Consider the following 17,222-nt stretch of genomic DNA (forward strand, 5'->3'; position numbering starts at 1 on the left):
CTACAGGACAGTTTGAAAACTATAATGCCTGTAGTAAGAAAACATGATGAGACCTCAGGAGTCACAACATTTAATAGAACTAACTGTTCATCTCAGAGAATTCAAACTAGGAGGCAAGGTACTTATCTTAGTACCCACTTTAAGGACATTTTGAAGTTACAGAAAAAGTAAGTGAAGTGAATAACAAGATGAGGAAGATAAAAAACAAAGGAAATCAGAAACACTACATAAATATTTTGAAACCCTGGAGCCAGACTGAAGTTTCTATAGCAAGTATATTTGCAGGACAGGTTAAGATCACTGCAGTATTCCCAGAAATCAAAATGGAAGGAATTATCAATATCTGAGAAAAAAATGGTAAATGAATTTGCACTCAGAAATAAGGATATATTCAAACAGTAGCCTGCTAAACTATTTTAATTCATAAAAAAGATAGAAATAATGCCTAGTGAGAATGTACATTTGAAGCTATACTAGATACTGGAGACTTAACACCAATCATTCAGGGATGAGATACAGAAAATGGTTAAATCTGGGTTATAGAGGAAGCCTAAAATAAGTGTAATGGTCCCATAAAATTGGTCCTGAAACATGATGTATCCATAAGGTTTTGTAATGAATGAAATTTGACCTCATGCTCTGAGTGGGTATGCTTATAGAAAGGTTTGGCAAAGCTAGGTTTCTATCTACTTTGGACCTAACCAGAGGGACTTGTTAAATTCCACTAGCCCCACAAGCTAAGGAAAAATATCATTCTCTACAGTGGATGAACTTTTCTATTATAAAGTCCCACCTTTTGCTCTCCACAGAGCACCTACAACATTCCAGATGCAAACAGACTAAATTATTAAACCCTATGCCAGGTATGCAACAGCCCACATGTATGATGTGGTGATATTTTCAGAAAGCTGGGAAAGTCATCTCCCTAAAGTTCAAGCCATCTTGGATTTTAAAGATCAGAAAAGGTTAACTGCTAACCCAGCTAAGTGTAAGTTAGGCATGGCAAAGCTCTCTATAACACTATATTATCAGTCAGGAGGTAGTAAAACCACAGGATAAAAAGAATGCAGCAATATACAATTCACCCATACCAATCACTAAGAAGCAAGTGAAGGTTTCCCTGGGTCTGGCTAGATATTATCAGAAATCTATTCTAAAGTTTTCTGACATTGCATGGCTTTTGACGGACCTAAGCAAGGGCATGGCCACTTTGAGAATTAAGTGGGCACACAGACAGAAACAAGCCCTCTAACAACTAAAAGCTATGTTGCATTAATTACCTATGCTAATAACACCCACATTCTCCAAACAGTTCTCGGTCTACAATAATAACTCTAAAGTGGGCATCAGTGCTGTACTCTATCAAATGGTACAGGGGAAGACCACTACATGTGTTATATGAATTAAAAAGTTCAACAACTCTGAAAAGTGCATTCCACAATAGATTGGGAATGTCTGACAATCAAATGGGTCTTTGCAACCCTCAAATATTGTTTACTAGGCAGGATGTTTATCCTTATTAGAGACCATTTCCACCTTCAATGGCAGTACAGACTGAAAGACAGAAATGCCAAACTATCAGATTTGGTGCTCAACCTTCAGCCGTACAACTTTCAGATGAAATAAATATCATTGGGACTACAGCCACCTTAGTGTGGATGGACTGTCTTGAGTGTATAGCTCATCTGCTGGTGGGCAAGGTGATGTTTCTACACCAGGGATGTCATATGATATAGTGGACAGTGACGGCGAGGGTCTGGGCTCTTTAAAACAGAGACACATTAACAGGCAGGTAATCTCTACAGGTTTCCCTAAGTTGTCTGTTGGTAGTCTTTTAATTCACTCCTAAGTTTCTTTCACATAAAGTTATGGTCACAGTCTATACCAGACCCATTCCTGCCAACAGGCACAGTGAAATGTCTACCATCTAGATTTTAAGACATATAAGGAAGAGTTTTAAAATTCCATTTCTAAAGAACTGAATTACTTTCATTGAATAAGCTTTTGATCTCCATGTCTATTATTTGCATAGCACATACATGTTTAATATTTCTTTCCCTGGTGATATAAGAGATACTGAACTCCTCTTATAGAAATTTTTAAGAATATTTCAGAATATTTACAGAAAAATCTTCAAACTTTTCTGTTTATAATAAATTGCCTACTCTAGCAATGTCTCTTTATATCTTATATAAAGCATTTTCAGTGCCAAAGTCATGCAAGCTCAGCATAATGCCTTAGATATATGTAAATTAAATGTACTTCAAGTAGATAATTCAAATATTTAAGTAGCATTTCAGAATTATGCTTAGCTTCCTCTGATAGGTAAGCATTTGGGCAACATAAGGTTAATGCTATCAAAAACCTCATGAGTAACAACAGGAGATTAATTATTTTATAAGGACTGAAAAAAAGTTTTTTCTTTTTAATTTCTACTGAAATGTATGTTGATACTTCAGATCATGCAGTCACAAAAATCTAAACTTAACTCTTGTTGTTTCTGCAACGCAAATATGTTATGTTGGTGTTTGTTTAGTTATTTTTTCAACTGGATAAGTCCCAGTTAAACTAAATGACTCATTCTTGCTACAAAAAGAATTTATTTGCTTCTCTTTTTTTCTCACTGGCTAAGTCCCATGATTTTGTGAGAAGTCATGTTTAGGGGAATCTTCACACTAGTAAAAAAAGATTTTTTTGTGACAACATCACAGCATTGAAGATCACAAAATACAACACTGGGCTCTTTGCAGTCTTTGTTATTCAGCAGTGATTAATTAAATAGACTTCCCAAAAAGTACAGTGTCAAAGCTGCCATGTTTGAATCATAAGTATTAGGTTCATATTTGCCTACATACAGTAAGTAAACAGATTGTGAGGCATAAGTCTTCCAGTTTCTGTGCTGAATATCTTATTAAAATTGTCTGCAATGCAAATATATTATGTTGGTGTTTGTTTAATTATTTTTTCAACTGGATAAGTCCCAGTTAAACTAAATGACTAATTCTTGCTACAAAAAGAATTTATTTGCTTCTCTTTTTTTCTCACTGGCTAAGTCCCATGATTTTGTGAGAAGTCATGTTTAGGGGAATCTTCAGACTAGTAAAAAAGAAGATATTTTTGTGACAACATCACAGCATTGAAGATCATAAAATACAACACTGGGCTCTTTGCAGTCTTTGTAATCCAGCAGTGATTAATTAAATAGACTTTCCAAAATGTACAGTGTCAAGCTGCCATGTTTGGATCATAAGTATTAGGTTCATGTTTGCCTACATACAGTAAGTAAACAGATTGTGAGGCATAAGTCTTCCAGTTTCTGTGCTGAATATCTTATTAAAATTGTCTACGGTATTATAAAATCCTGCAGATAATAGGTGAACTTATTAGAAAATAAATGGATAAAAATCCACAGCCTATGGGAGGATTCATTAAAGCCTAGATGGGGTGATTTTCTGTGTAGGGATAGTGGCAAGGGCCCAACATGGAAACTGGCAGCCTTGCGATCCAGTAAATAGAGCAGAGGAGCATGCATGAGTGTGAGGACACTGAAGGGTCCGTGGAATGCATATCACCTCATAAGAAGGTAAATTTCATGCAACTGAGGCCAATCAAGGGTGCTAGAGTGACCTAGCAAGTAGATAGGTAGTCATGCAGACCCTATGTAGGTGTCCAAAGTGTACATGGAAAATAACCATGTACAAGAAATCAAAAATTGAATAGGGGCTGTAAAATCCCTTTTAGAAAGTCAAGGGTTGCATATTAGGGACAGATATGTTCAAAATTATGCCCTGTATATGTAAAGAGTAATGCAAAGTAATAAAAAATATATTTTTTAATAGCCATATCATGTTTGCAGGATACGCAGCAGTGCTCAAACATGCCATTATGCAAAAGAAAAAGAAAAATTGTAAATATCCATGTTAGTGTCCACAGAAGAGGTAACTGGCATCAAAAGGGGTGTCTCATATTATGCTTAAGTGGATTGGAGGTCAGTGGCAAAAGTTTGCACGCTGCTCAGCTGAGCTAAGCGGTGGGCGGTCTAGTGCTGCTAAGCTTTGTTTAGCTGCTGGGTGAGTGTTTTAGCTGGTTTAAGCTATGCTGAGCATGCCCATGCATGGGGGTATGTCCAGAGTGCTGAGCAGTGTTTACACCAGCACTGTGGGTTTGCACACTGCAGTGCTTAGCAGGGAAGGTATTTAAAAAAAAATATAATAGCCTGGGAAAGCTAATCATGTATAAGGTACTGTTAAGCCCTGTTCCACTGACACTGGGCCATTCAAACCCCTCAATGATATACCTGACAGGTGGAAAGTATCATATTTAGCTGATCACACAGACTGCATCAGTAGCACACCACTATAAAGTATGCAGAATTCTAGGGGCTGCTGCTGCTCTGCTACATCTGATCGTGCTAGAGGTTGAGGGTAGTGCTGATGGTGCTGCTGACAATAGACCTAGACTGAGAAGGAGAAGAGTGTTTAGGCCCAGGGTAACCTTCCAGGGGCTACATGAGCTGGAAATTGTAAAGCGCCACAGGGTAGATAGGGACATAATGCAAGAATTCACTGAGATTTCCCACCCACGACTCAGACCCAGAGCCAACAGAGGGGAACTCATGCCAGCGGAAACAAAGATATGTGTAGCCCTTAGAATATTAGCTGCCAGTACTTTTCAAAGACCAGCTGGAGACATAATGGGGTCTCACAGGCATATGCATCCAGGGTACTCCACCAGTTCCTGGATGCCATGCAAACACATGCCAGTGAGCACATTTATTTATCCTGCACCCCTGAGGCAAGGACCAGTACAATTTGTCTCTTCCACCATGTAGTACACTACCCTGAGGTACTGGGTGCAATAGAGTGCACTCATGTACACATCAAAGCACTTGGTGAGGAGGGTAGAATCTATGTCAATCGCAAGGGGTATCAATCCATCGACTGCCAGGTTGTGTGCAATGCCCAGGGCATTATCATGAGTGTGTGTGGTGTGCTAGCAGTGGTGGCAGCTATCATGACTCCCATATCTGCCACGCATCACAGCTGTACCAGACATTTGCCAGGTGGGCATCCCATATGGCCATCTACTGTGGGATGCTGGCTACACACTGGAACAGTGGATGATGACACCCATCAGAAATGTACACACACCTACCAAAGATTGCCATAATGAGGCACACGCAGAAACTAGGAACATCATAGAGCATATGTTTGGGCTGCATAAGTCATGGTTCCACTGCCTTGATATATCAGGTGGAGCTCTGCAGTGCTCTCCAGCAACATGTGCACAAATGTTCACATTATGTGCCATGCTACATAATATGATCCTGTGGAAACAGCTGCGGCAGGACCAACACAGGGAAGGGACACACAGCCTCCCACCACAGCCTACGTCCCCACAGGCACAGGGGTCTCTGAGGAGGAACCCCCTGAGCCTGTCCCTGTAGGCAGACGTAGATGTACCCAGTATGCCCTAGTCTTGACAAAGAGGCAACTCATAGCACATGCACTGACAACCTAGGGTCCTAGGGACTGACACCTTACTCTGACTTGCATACATAGTAAAAAGGATGCCAGCTATACCACACAACCTCTACCTTATCATTTATTGGCTGTTTACTGTGTGCATCAGACAGAGTCAGTACTGAAGCACAGATCTCTCAACTGCTGTGTCCACAAGGTAAGTCACTCTCCTTTCCTACAAATGTATGGGGTACTAGACTATAGTAGCATATATATGGACCTGCTGCATGTATGTAAGGGAATAGAGTGGGTTGTTGGGGTACTTGCAGAAAACTAACAGCTACTTGGGACAACCGGTACTCTGTCCAATACTGGGTACCCCATAATATGCATGAGGTCACAGGGCTGGAAGACCCACAGCAGTATGCAAGGGGAATGCCAAATAGTGGGGTCATAGAACAGACACAACACTGCCAATGCCAGAGTCCACTACCCCCAACACATCTGTGTTCCTATACAACTGTAGTAACAGGATATGTTTGCAAGGATATATCTGAAGACCACACAATCCGAGGGTGGTCACCAAGAATCTGCCCAAATGTCCTATTTTACACAAAATGCAGGGGTCACAGTTGGGCTCACACAGTGTATGTCTGTCTGTCTGCTGTTGATAGTGTGTGGAATTAAACTTCACCTTCTGGTGGCTCACTGGGCTAAGTACATTAGCAATGTTAATCCTGTTAATGGCTCAAAGCTGCCTGCACCTACAACTTTTGCATGTGAGGTACTCCTATGGTAGGAATCCTACAGACTGTGAATATGACTCAATCTGTTCATGCCAGATAGCTGGACAAAGGCAGAGACAATTGGTGGCAGAGGGCTAAACAAACAGACATTATACATATGCTCTGAGTAACCTAGTAATTGGCTAGTATAACAGCAGGTTGCAACAGGTCAGATTAGCAGCAGGATGTAAAGGCCATCACTTAACTGGGTCAGTACTAACAATAATTCAGTGGACTGCGTTTAGTAGTGTGTTACTGGATAAACACAATTGTATAAGGAATAGAGCAGACATATGGGGCGGAATGCTGGACACTCTGCAAAAACATGTACAGTGAGAGGTGTGAAGACTGTCACCCTGTGTGTGGTGTTACATCATGTACCTCAGTCACATCATATTTCTCAACCAGTTAGCTCAGGAAATCTGGACAAAGCCATGAACAGTGGTGGAACAAAGGCCCAAATACAAGGGGAAGGATTAACTACTGGACAGACAAATTTATGAAGTGCAGAGAATAACAGGCTGTGCATTGGCATGAGCTTGCTGATGTGTATGGAGTCAGTAACTCAAATGTCTGTCAGCATGTCCTAATGTCAACCTATAATGATTTGCCAATAATGTACCAGAAATAAACAATGTTATGTACAACATAACATACATATGCAGAACTCTGTACATTTTATTACAATCATCACATTTGATAGGTATGAGACATATATTACGTTCAGCACACATTCAGGGAATGCCATGGGCAAAATATCAAGTAGTTGGCTGTTGAATCAGGTGCAGCAGCCAAATGGCTGAAGAATGCACAATTCCAAACTGGAGTACAGGTAGGTCTGGCCTGGAGTCACCCTGTAAGTACTGACAAGCACACTGGGGATGCTCCTACACTTGACTAATGTGAGCCCATGTCTGATGCCTCATTTGCCTGAGGAACTGATATATAAAAATATGGGTGTGCATACAGGCAGCTATGTATATGTATCTGTCTCTCCCTATCTCACTCACTCACTCACTCATGATTACCCAATCTATCAGTTTGTGGCACAGATATATTACACATATATATATATATATATATATATATATATATATATATATATATATATATATATATATATATAAATATATTTATATATACACACACACACACACACACACACACATATATATATATATATATATATATATATATATATATATATATATATATACATATACACACACATATCTATATACAGCTACATTAGGTGTAGAGTGATTTAGACTCTCCACATATATCTATATAACACAGTCACATAACACTCATGCACAGCTGCAGTTACATCCTACATATATATATATATATATATATATATATATATATATATATATATATATATATAGGTTCATAGGTTCATACTAGGCTATCTGCCCGAGGGCATTTACAAGCCTAGCCCATAGTTTTGTGGCTTACGCCACCCCTTTAGTATGGGGAACTATACCCATTATTTTGCTGTGCCTCTGTCGAGCAGTGACACTGAGGTAATCCCTGGGGTATATCTGCGATCTCCCATCCATTGGTCAATATTTCTCTTGAACAAGGCCAGCGAGGTGCTCTGCCTCACATATACCGGGATTTTATTCGACAGCATAGGGAGTCTTTGGGTGATGAATCTATCCCTCCAGCACGTCCTATTAATAGCCGTGTCGAGGTTTAAGTCTCCCGCCCTTGTGGCTCTGACGGATCCAGATTTTTTGAGGTGCAGCATATTCATTAAATCTGGGTTTGACATGGCCTTGTATGTTAGGCAAAGGTCACGTCTGAGCAAGCGGTAAGCGACTGAATAGAGCTGAAGTTCTTTCAGTCGGGCAGCATAGGACAGATGTTTGAGACCCTTTATCCTTTTGGTGAGGAACTTTTGTGGCCTCTCCAGCTGCTGCAAGTGTCGGGTCAGATACATTCCGAATGGGGCATTGTACTCAATCATTGGTCTGATGAGTGATGAGTATAGGGAGACTATGACCTCCCTTGATCTAGATGAGAATCCCTTCATGATAAGGTGGGCATATATATATATATATATATATATATATATATATATATATATATATATATATATACATGTGTATATGTGCATGGAGACGTAGGAATGTCCACACATATATGCAGGATGCTGGCTTATCTTCTGCACCTACACATACAACAGTTGTGTAATGGTAACAGACCAAGGCCTCAAAGTGACATAACTCGCCAAACACAGAACCCTCTGCCTGTGGAATGTCACCCTGTAGATAGACAACGGTGAGCAGGTGGTGTAATGTACAATGGCATCAATGCTGGACTTGGGTAGGCTATATTGTAAATGGCCAATTGTCCACCTAACAAACTGCAACTGGCAGACAAGGTGGAACTGGTACCTGTTCACACATAGCATTGGTATTAACACATACCCCACTGCTAGGACACTACATACATTAACAGCATAAAGCAGGTTCATTCTGCAGGCCACACATGCTGTGTAATACAAAGCCACTTTGAATAGTCCACAAGCACTGTGACTACAGCCATGTGTACAACAGATTTAATCAGAGTTGTGCACAATATGTACTGCGAGCTATAGTGTGTAACAGTAGGTAGGGTTTCTAATCTCACTGCAGTCCCCTTGTGTGTGTGTGTGTGTGTGTGTGTGTGTGTGTGTGTGTGTGTGTGTGTGTGTGTGTGTGTGTGTGTGTGTAGATATTTCCCTAACAGCGGTACAGACATGGCCATCCGGCATTTGTCAGTGCCATGGTGAATCATTTTATGGCCCTATGAGTAGTGTATTCCTGCATATTGTCCTCCTTGTCAGCACCTGCTGATGTCACCCACTTTAACAGCACTGGCTGACATTCAAATAACCAATAAACTCTATGGTGTATGCGATAAGTACATAGTGCTATAGTGTATACTACTAGAGAGGTAGGGGTTCTAATCTTGCAACAGGCAACTGTGTGTATATAAATATATCTTCTTGTAGCAGTGTGTCTGTCTAACCTACCTCTGTGCAATGGTCTTATATTTAAGGCCCTATGCCTAACTCCCAACCTCCCCATTGTCCTTCTGTACAGGGCCTTCTGATGTCATCCACCTTAACAACACTGGCTGATAATCTCAAAACAGATACGCTCTATGGCACATGCGATATGTCCATAGTGCATAGGTAGGGTTCTGATCTCACAACAGACAACTGTGTGTGTGTTTGTGTGTGTGTGTGTGTGTGTGTGTGTGTGTGTGTGTGTGTGTGTGTGTGTGTGTGTGTGTGTGTGTGTGTGTGTGTGTGTGTGTGTGTGTGTGTGTGTGTGTGTGTGTGTGTGTGTGTGTGTGTGTGTGTGTGTGTAGAAATATACACCCTTGCAGCAGTGTGCCTGTCGCACCTATCACTGTAGGCCCTGTGCCTACCTGTCAACCTCCCCATTGGCCTCCTTTACAAGGGCTGCTGATGTAATTCTCCTTAACAGCACTGGCTGGCACTCTTGAAATAGATAAGCTGCATGGTACATGTGATGAGTACATACTGCTATAGTGTACATAACTAGGTTGGTAGGGGTTCTATTTTCAGTAAGGTCAACTCTCTGAGTGTGTGTGTAAATATATTCCCTGCATCCTTGTGCTTCTCTTGCCCATCTGGTTGCAATGGTGTCACATTTTAAGATCCTGTGCCTACCTGTCGACCTCCCAGTTCTCCTTTACAAGGGCTGCTGATGTAATTCACGTTAACAGCACTGATTAACACTCTTGAAACAGATAAGCTGTGTGGCTTATGCAATAAGTACATAGTGTTATAATATACATAACTAGATAGTTAAGGGTTCTAGTCTCAGTAAGGACAAGTCTGTGAGTGTGCATGTCTAAATATATCCCCTGCAGCAGTGTGCCTCTCTTGCCCATCTGGATTCAATGGTGTTACATTTTAAGACCCTGTGTCTACCTGTCGACCTCCCACTTGGCCTCCTTTACAAGGGCTACTGATGTAATTCACCTTAACAGCACTTGCTGGCACTCTCAAAACAGATAAGCTGTGTGGCACATGCAATAAGTATGTAGTGATATAGTATATACAAATAAATAGGTAGGGGTCCTACTCTCAGGAATGGCAATTCAGTGTGTGTGTGTGTGTGTGTGTGTGTGTGTGTGTGTGTGTGTGTGTGTGTGTGTGTGTGTGTGTGTGTGTGTGTGTGTGTGTGTGTGTGGATATATCCTCTTGTAGCAGTAGGTATGTCTCACCTATCTGTGTGTAATGGTTATACAATTTTCAGGGCCTGTCAACCCCCCCCCATTGTCCTCCTTTACAAGCCCTGCTGATGTTATCCATCTTACCAGCACTGGCAGAGACTCCCCCAACACATAACCTCTGTGGTGCATGCGATTAGTATACAATACTATACTATCGATAACTAGGCAGGTAGGGGTTCTAATCTCTAAAAGACCAGATCTGGGAGTGTGTGTGTGTGTGTGTGTGTGTGTGTGTGTGTGTGTGTGTGTGTGTATGTGTGTGTGTGTGTCTGTCTGTCTGTAAATATTCCCTCTTGCAGCAGTGTGTCAGTCTTGCCTATGCGCATGCAATGGTTAAGCATTTTAAGGACCTGTGAGTACCTGCTGCCCCTGAATAGCCCACATCTACCTAGGCATAAATTCTATCTGCCACCACCTACATTTGAAGGTACACAACACTCAGGTGACACATATCAAGGGTGGTATGCCTTGTCATGGGGTATGCATGCAGGAGTACACTGTCTTCCCCATTGCCCCTGACACACTGTTCTACACAGACGCACCAAGGTAACCATGCACATATAAAGCCTTACCTTGCTGATGTCATATATCTGCTTTGCTGCCATGCCATTCTGAGCCACTATATCTCCACCAAGTATCCACAATGAAGTCACTCAAACCCCGGCAACAGAAACATACAAAGTTCTGAGTGACACCTGTCATTTTGCAACTCCTCTGCCAATCTAATGTCATGCAACAAAGAACCAACACGTTAATGTGTACTCATGACACATGCCACCAGACAGCACCTGTAATGGCATAACAGAACCACAGTAAACAATGTAATGTAATGTAATGTGCTATAGTCACCCTGTGCATCAGACGCATATTTGAATGTCCCTGCATCGATGTTATGGATGGCAGGGATGTATCACAGGTATCATCACATGCACAGGGTGTGGTGTGAGGGTGCCAGAGGCCTAGGCTGTGCCAAACAGTTGACATGTGTGGGGGTCAGGAAGAGGTGGTGGTCAGCTGGGCCATGGAGAGGTGCTGTGTGTGTGTCTGTTGATGACCTGCATGTGACACTGATGTATGAGTGTGTGCATGTACACAGTCAAGTCATGTGCTAGCCCTTCAAGTGGGTATGTTGGACAACAGTGGACTGCACATGGCAGATGGGACAGTTCACCGTCTCTAGCCACGAACACGCAAACTGGCTCTGCCTGAAGTGGCACTGGCACCACCATGCCCAGGGTCAGATGTGGTACTAGTCGCTGACAGCGACTGGTGTCTGCTGAGACCGTGTTCCTCATGGGACCACCCAGGACCACATGCTCATGGCCTTCCACAGTATGGTGTGGGCAGCACCCCCCTTCTGTAGTGCTGGAGGTACTGCCACTATGGAAGCGTGAGTGTGCACGGCCAAGTGGACTCTCAGCAGATGTTGTTGCTAACCTACAGCCACATGCCCAACACCCTACTCCCACCACATGTTCTAGCTCAGACAATGAGTAGTCAAAGACCGACAATGGGCCAAATTCATCAACATCTAATTTTTGCACTGTTATCGTGTAAGTGTTCCTCCTTGATGTACACATGATAGTGCACAATTTTGTATTTGTTAAATGGCTCTTCACATCATGTAAAGTTGCCAAACAAGGGTAAACAGCAGAGTATGCTAACAAAAGCATAATCAGCTGAATTACATGTCCCTGCTTCCTCACCTAACCTTCTTACCTGACCCTCATATTCCTAAGCACCTTCTCCAAAATTCCTGTCTCTTAGAAAGAAAAAAAGTAAGAAATGGGCACCTGTCTCACAAAAAATAATGACCCATGTATAGCTCTCCACTACACCGATGCACCTTCTTGACACATTTGATTTTGTACAACTTGCTGTATATTATTCGGTTATTGTCACCTACCCTTGGTGTGGTGACAGTTTAAATTAGCAAGTTCTGTCTACAGTTCTACATTTATGTTGTGAAGAAGTAGGTAGCTATGGTACTCTCTCAATACCTTCCTACAAATTGCTCTAGTCTTTCCCCTGTGTCCTCCCCTCTGCTTGGTCCCCCATTTCTCCACTATCCCATCAACCATAAACCCCTTTTTCACTCATTTACTCTGGTCAAAAAATAGAATTGCACACAAACAGCACACATAGCCAGAAATGGCCCTTAAGGAAACCTTCAATTATTTTGTCTCTGCATTTGTACAGACATTGGCATCGCACACCAGTGCTGAGTGATGGTTAATGGGTGTTCATGAGCTATGGCAAAACCTGTTGCCATTACCTGCCACACAAAGGTGCTGAAACATGTTGTGCTATTGGAATACGGTGTAAGGGCAGAATAAAGAGAATATTTTGCAACAGTTACTATAACAGTTCTTTGACTACTGGATGTAACAAAGTGCAGCTTCCTCTCTGGAGTGTTGACATAAATCACTTCTCTAAAGATTGCTTTTGGGCCATGGCATCAGGGGTTCAAGCCCAGATGTATGTCACATTATTTCTTACTGTGATGTTATATTTTTATGATATGTTTAACAACACACATCTTAATTTTTACCTATTCAAAACCTTCCATGAACAGATTTTGAATACTGTTGCAAAAAAGCATTTGCAAACACACCCATGCCCATAAGAAAGCATTATTAAACCATTCTTATTCTACTCGTGTCTTCATCAGGTTTTGCCTGTCCTACAGCCTCTTGATCCCCTGAGCCACAAGTGTCTAACACAGAGCATGACAGATAAATACTGAGGACACCATAAAGATGTGCATTAAAGACCCATAGCACTACCCTTTCATAGGAATCTGTATATCTGTCCCTTACCTTCACCCCTTCTCTCTCACCCCTTTGTACTGTTGAATATTTATTAGGCTGATGGATGTAAATGTCACGCTATGGCATTTTCATTCTGCCATTACTTTCCTGAAGAATAAAACATACATCTTACATTAGCTAAACAAGTCATTACTGTCCATTCAAGGGTGTGATTCTGACATGTATGGAGCAGGACTTCCTTGGTGGGGACTAGAGATAATAATCAAGTCTGTAATCTTAATTTTTTATCTTGACAATGGTTCATATACACCATTAGGTGAAACTCATACTGCCTTTTTTATAACTGTCTTTCATGGAAAAAAATGAGTTTGCCTATGTATCTCTGTAAGCTCCTTCCGTTTTATCACTTGTGCTCAGCAGTTGTGTGAGGTCTGATGGCATTGATGTTATTGTGTAATGCAGTGAGTGTTTGCCTTACTCCTCATTCTACACCCAGTTAACTTGGGTTTTACCACATAGCATGTCTCATATGTAGCAAGTATAAATGATTATTTCAGTAGTTATTACATACACAATTTGGCCAGGTAGCATACTTATAATAGTTATTCCTAGGTGTTCTTAAAGTCATGTTAAAAAGTCAATATAATCACATTCTGATACTCTTTGTAAACTCATCTACATACTGGAGTCAAACCCTGCTTCAGCTCTACTTTTTTATTTAACTCAGAGAGTTTATATCTTGCAGCACAGAGAAACGTGGATGTTTTCTACTCAGGACTATCTGGTATACTGACAGTCACATATCAATGCTAAGCCTGTTTGTGCTCTAGAAGGAACACCAAATGTAGTGTTTCACTGTTTCCTTCAACAGAAAACTCTGCTCACAGTGTACCATCACACAAATGAGGAAGGCAAGCATAACACCTCATTTCTGATTTGAGCTTTGCAGCTAACAATGAAAAGTATAACAAAACCTGTTGAGTGTATGTATGCAACAAGTGAAGATAAGACTGATCTGTTGTAAATGTTATCAGAAGCACATTTCCTCTATGATTCTTATTTGTGCAAAGATTGCAAGATTGCCAAGTAGCATCGATGAATATTACTAAACACTGGTACTTCATAGTCTGAGATCAACAGATCAAAGTGCATACACTAACACTTTGCCAACATCTGCGCAAATACGTTTCTCAGCTTTGTGTTTTAGGAACTGATTTCAGACATAAATAAGTATTGCTACTGGATGATATTACTGCATTACATGGAAAATGTGTAATGTGCTCATGTGAAATGGAATGAATTGTGTAGTTAATTGACCACTTCGTTATGGATTGCTGGGTCAGCACTGCAGCACTGAGACATACAAATGATATACAACACAGCCTTGATGCAAAGAAATCATCATTTGCTATCCCTCCTGCATTGGAACATTAAGTATTACTTGGTATTGACAGACCACATTGCCCATGTATAAGCACATGCCATTGCTAATATCAGTACCATTCATTAAGGTTTACATATCATAATTATAACCTGATGATCCATGAATGATTCATTGTCCATCCTGTATTTTACAAGGGTGTGTGTTTCCTATACACTAGGCAGGTAGATACATGTCATTCTCAATTCTGCAGCATACACTAATGACAGCATAGCTGACATAAGTTAGCAGTATGTATGTATTATTGATCATAACATTGACCTTACTCCACATATCAACAAATATGGATTTGTACAAAACCGTCAACATCACAATACCTTCTCTGACACAGAATGAGACACTAATACTATCTACACTACATTGTCAGAGTGTGAATTCAGATTTCTTTAGTGGTACTTCCCTTAAGTACTGTAGCCACTAGGTTGCATAGCTAGATTGTGGTTCTAATCTCACAGCAGTCAACTTGTGTGTATATGCATGAGTGCATGTGTATAGAGTTGTGCAGATATGACCTTATCAACTGCTGTCTACAATACAGTTGTAGTCTGGAGTTCATTTTACACTGCAGGGTGAGTCCAGATTAATTTCAGACCCTTTTCTCAAAATCATCTACTCTGCAACCTCACATTGATATCATCCTGTATAAAGTGTATCCTCACACTACGAAAGTCAGACTTTTGTGGTGGCACTTGTGTTAATTACTGCATCCTCTAGATTACATAGCTAGCTAGATGGGGGGGGGTTCTACTCTCACAACAACCAACGTGAATGTGTGTGTGTGGGTGTGTTTTTGTGTGTGTGCATCTGTGTTTGTGTGTGTGTGTGTGTGTGTGTGTGTGTGTGTGTGTGTGTGTGTGTGTGTGTGTGCGCACGTGTGGGGTTTTGCAGATATGACCTTAACTACTGCTGTCCTCCATACAGTAGTAGTTTCATTCCCTTCTCTCAACATCATCTTCTCTACAACACCACAGTGATGACATCCTCTATAAAGTGTGCTCACACACTGAAAGTCAGACTTCCATGGTGCTGCTTGCATTAAGTACTGTGTCTTCTAGGTAGGTAGGGAGTTCTAATTTCATGGTAGTTAACATTGTGTGTGTGTGTGTGTGTGTGTGTGTGTGTGTGTGTGTGTGTGTGTGTGTGTGTGTGTGTGAAGTTGTGAAAATATGACTATAGCTAATGCTGGATCCAATAAAATAGTAGTCTGGAGGAAATTTTATATTACAAGGAGAATCCACATCAATGTTAGACTCTTCTCCGGACATCATCATCAGCAACAGAATACTGATTTCATCCTCTATAAAGTGCACTCACACTGCCAAAGTCAGACTTTTGTGGTGGTGCTTGCATTAAGTACTATGGCCTCTAGATTGCATAGATAGATAGGTAGGGAGTTCTAATCTCACAGTAGTCAATGTGTGTGTGTGTTTGTGTGTGTGTGTGTGTGTGTGTGTGTGTGTGTGTGTGTGTGTGTGTGTGTGTGTGTGTATGTGTAAATAGGTCCTTAACTAATTAACTAATGCTGGCCTGAATAAAATAATAGCCTGCAGAAAATTCTACACTGAGGGCTTGAGTCCACATCATTGTTAGATCCTTCTCCCACCATCATATTCTCAGCAACAAAATGCTGATTTTCTCATCTATAAAGTGCGTTCTCTCAGTATCAGAGTCAGACTTCTGTGCTGGCACCTGTATTAAGTACTGTGTCTTCTAGATTATAGAAATAGTTAGGCAGGGGTTCTAATCTCACAACAATCAACTTGTGGCTGTGACAGTGGGTCAGGTGCATCACTGGAGTATTAATTCAGCAGCTGTGCTCATTTAACTCCCATTCATGAGAAATATTTACATGGTCAAATCAATCACATATCCCCTTTCACTCTGTCCACAAAGGCATACTGTCTGCAACATAGTGATGAGGTCATCATTTCGATAAAGCACTCTTAGAGCAGTTAAGTCAGACTTCTATTGTGGCATATGTGTATAAAACACTTGTGTGTAGATTGTGTCAGTCAGTAGGTAGTGAGTTTGAATATAGTAGTGAGACTCTTCTGATTGTGTGTCTGTGAATGTAAATGGATGCAGGAGTGTGTTACATCTTTTAGTACTGATGACATTTTGCATTCCACATAGTTTTAGAAGTCATTTTGTGCATATATCTCCTTTGTGTGACACAGCTGATGAAATCCTTTCAAATATGCAGTGTGGCTCACATGCAGTCAAATTTCTCCTGTGGCATGTGCATATAATACACTTGTGTGTAGGTTATTTCAGTACATAGGCAGGGACCTTGAATACAAGAATGACTGTCACCTGTGGTTGTGTACTTCTTCCTCTTACTGTGCAAAATAGGCTGCAAATACATATTTGAAGTATATCTGTATAGTGTGCTTCTGCTGTGCAATCACATTTTAGCCACCACATGAAGGTAATGTACAATAGTGATGTCATCCATTAAAATGTGCAGTGTCACAGTCATCAAATAAATCTGTGATTGCCCTTGTAT

This window comes from Protopterus annectens, chromosome 11.part0 (assembly GCF_019279795.1).
Source record: "Protopterus annectens isolate FY-2018-M chromosome 11.part0, PAN1.0, whole genome shotgun sequence".
Classification (NCBI taxonomy): Eukaryota; Metazoa; Chordata; order Ceratodontiformes; family Protopteridae; genus Protopterus; species Protopterus annectens.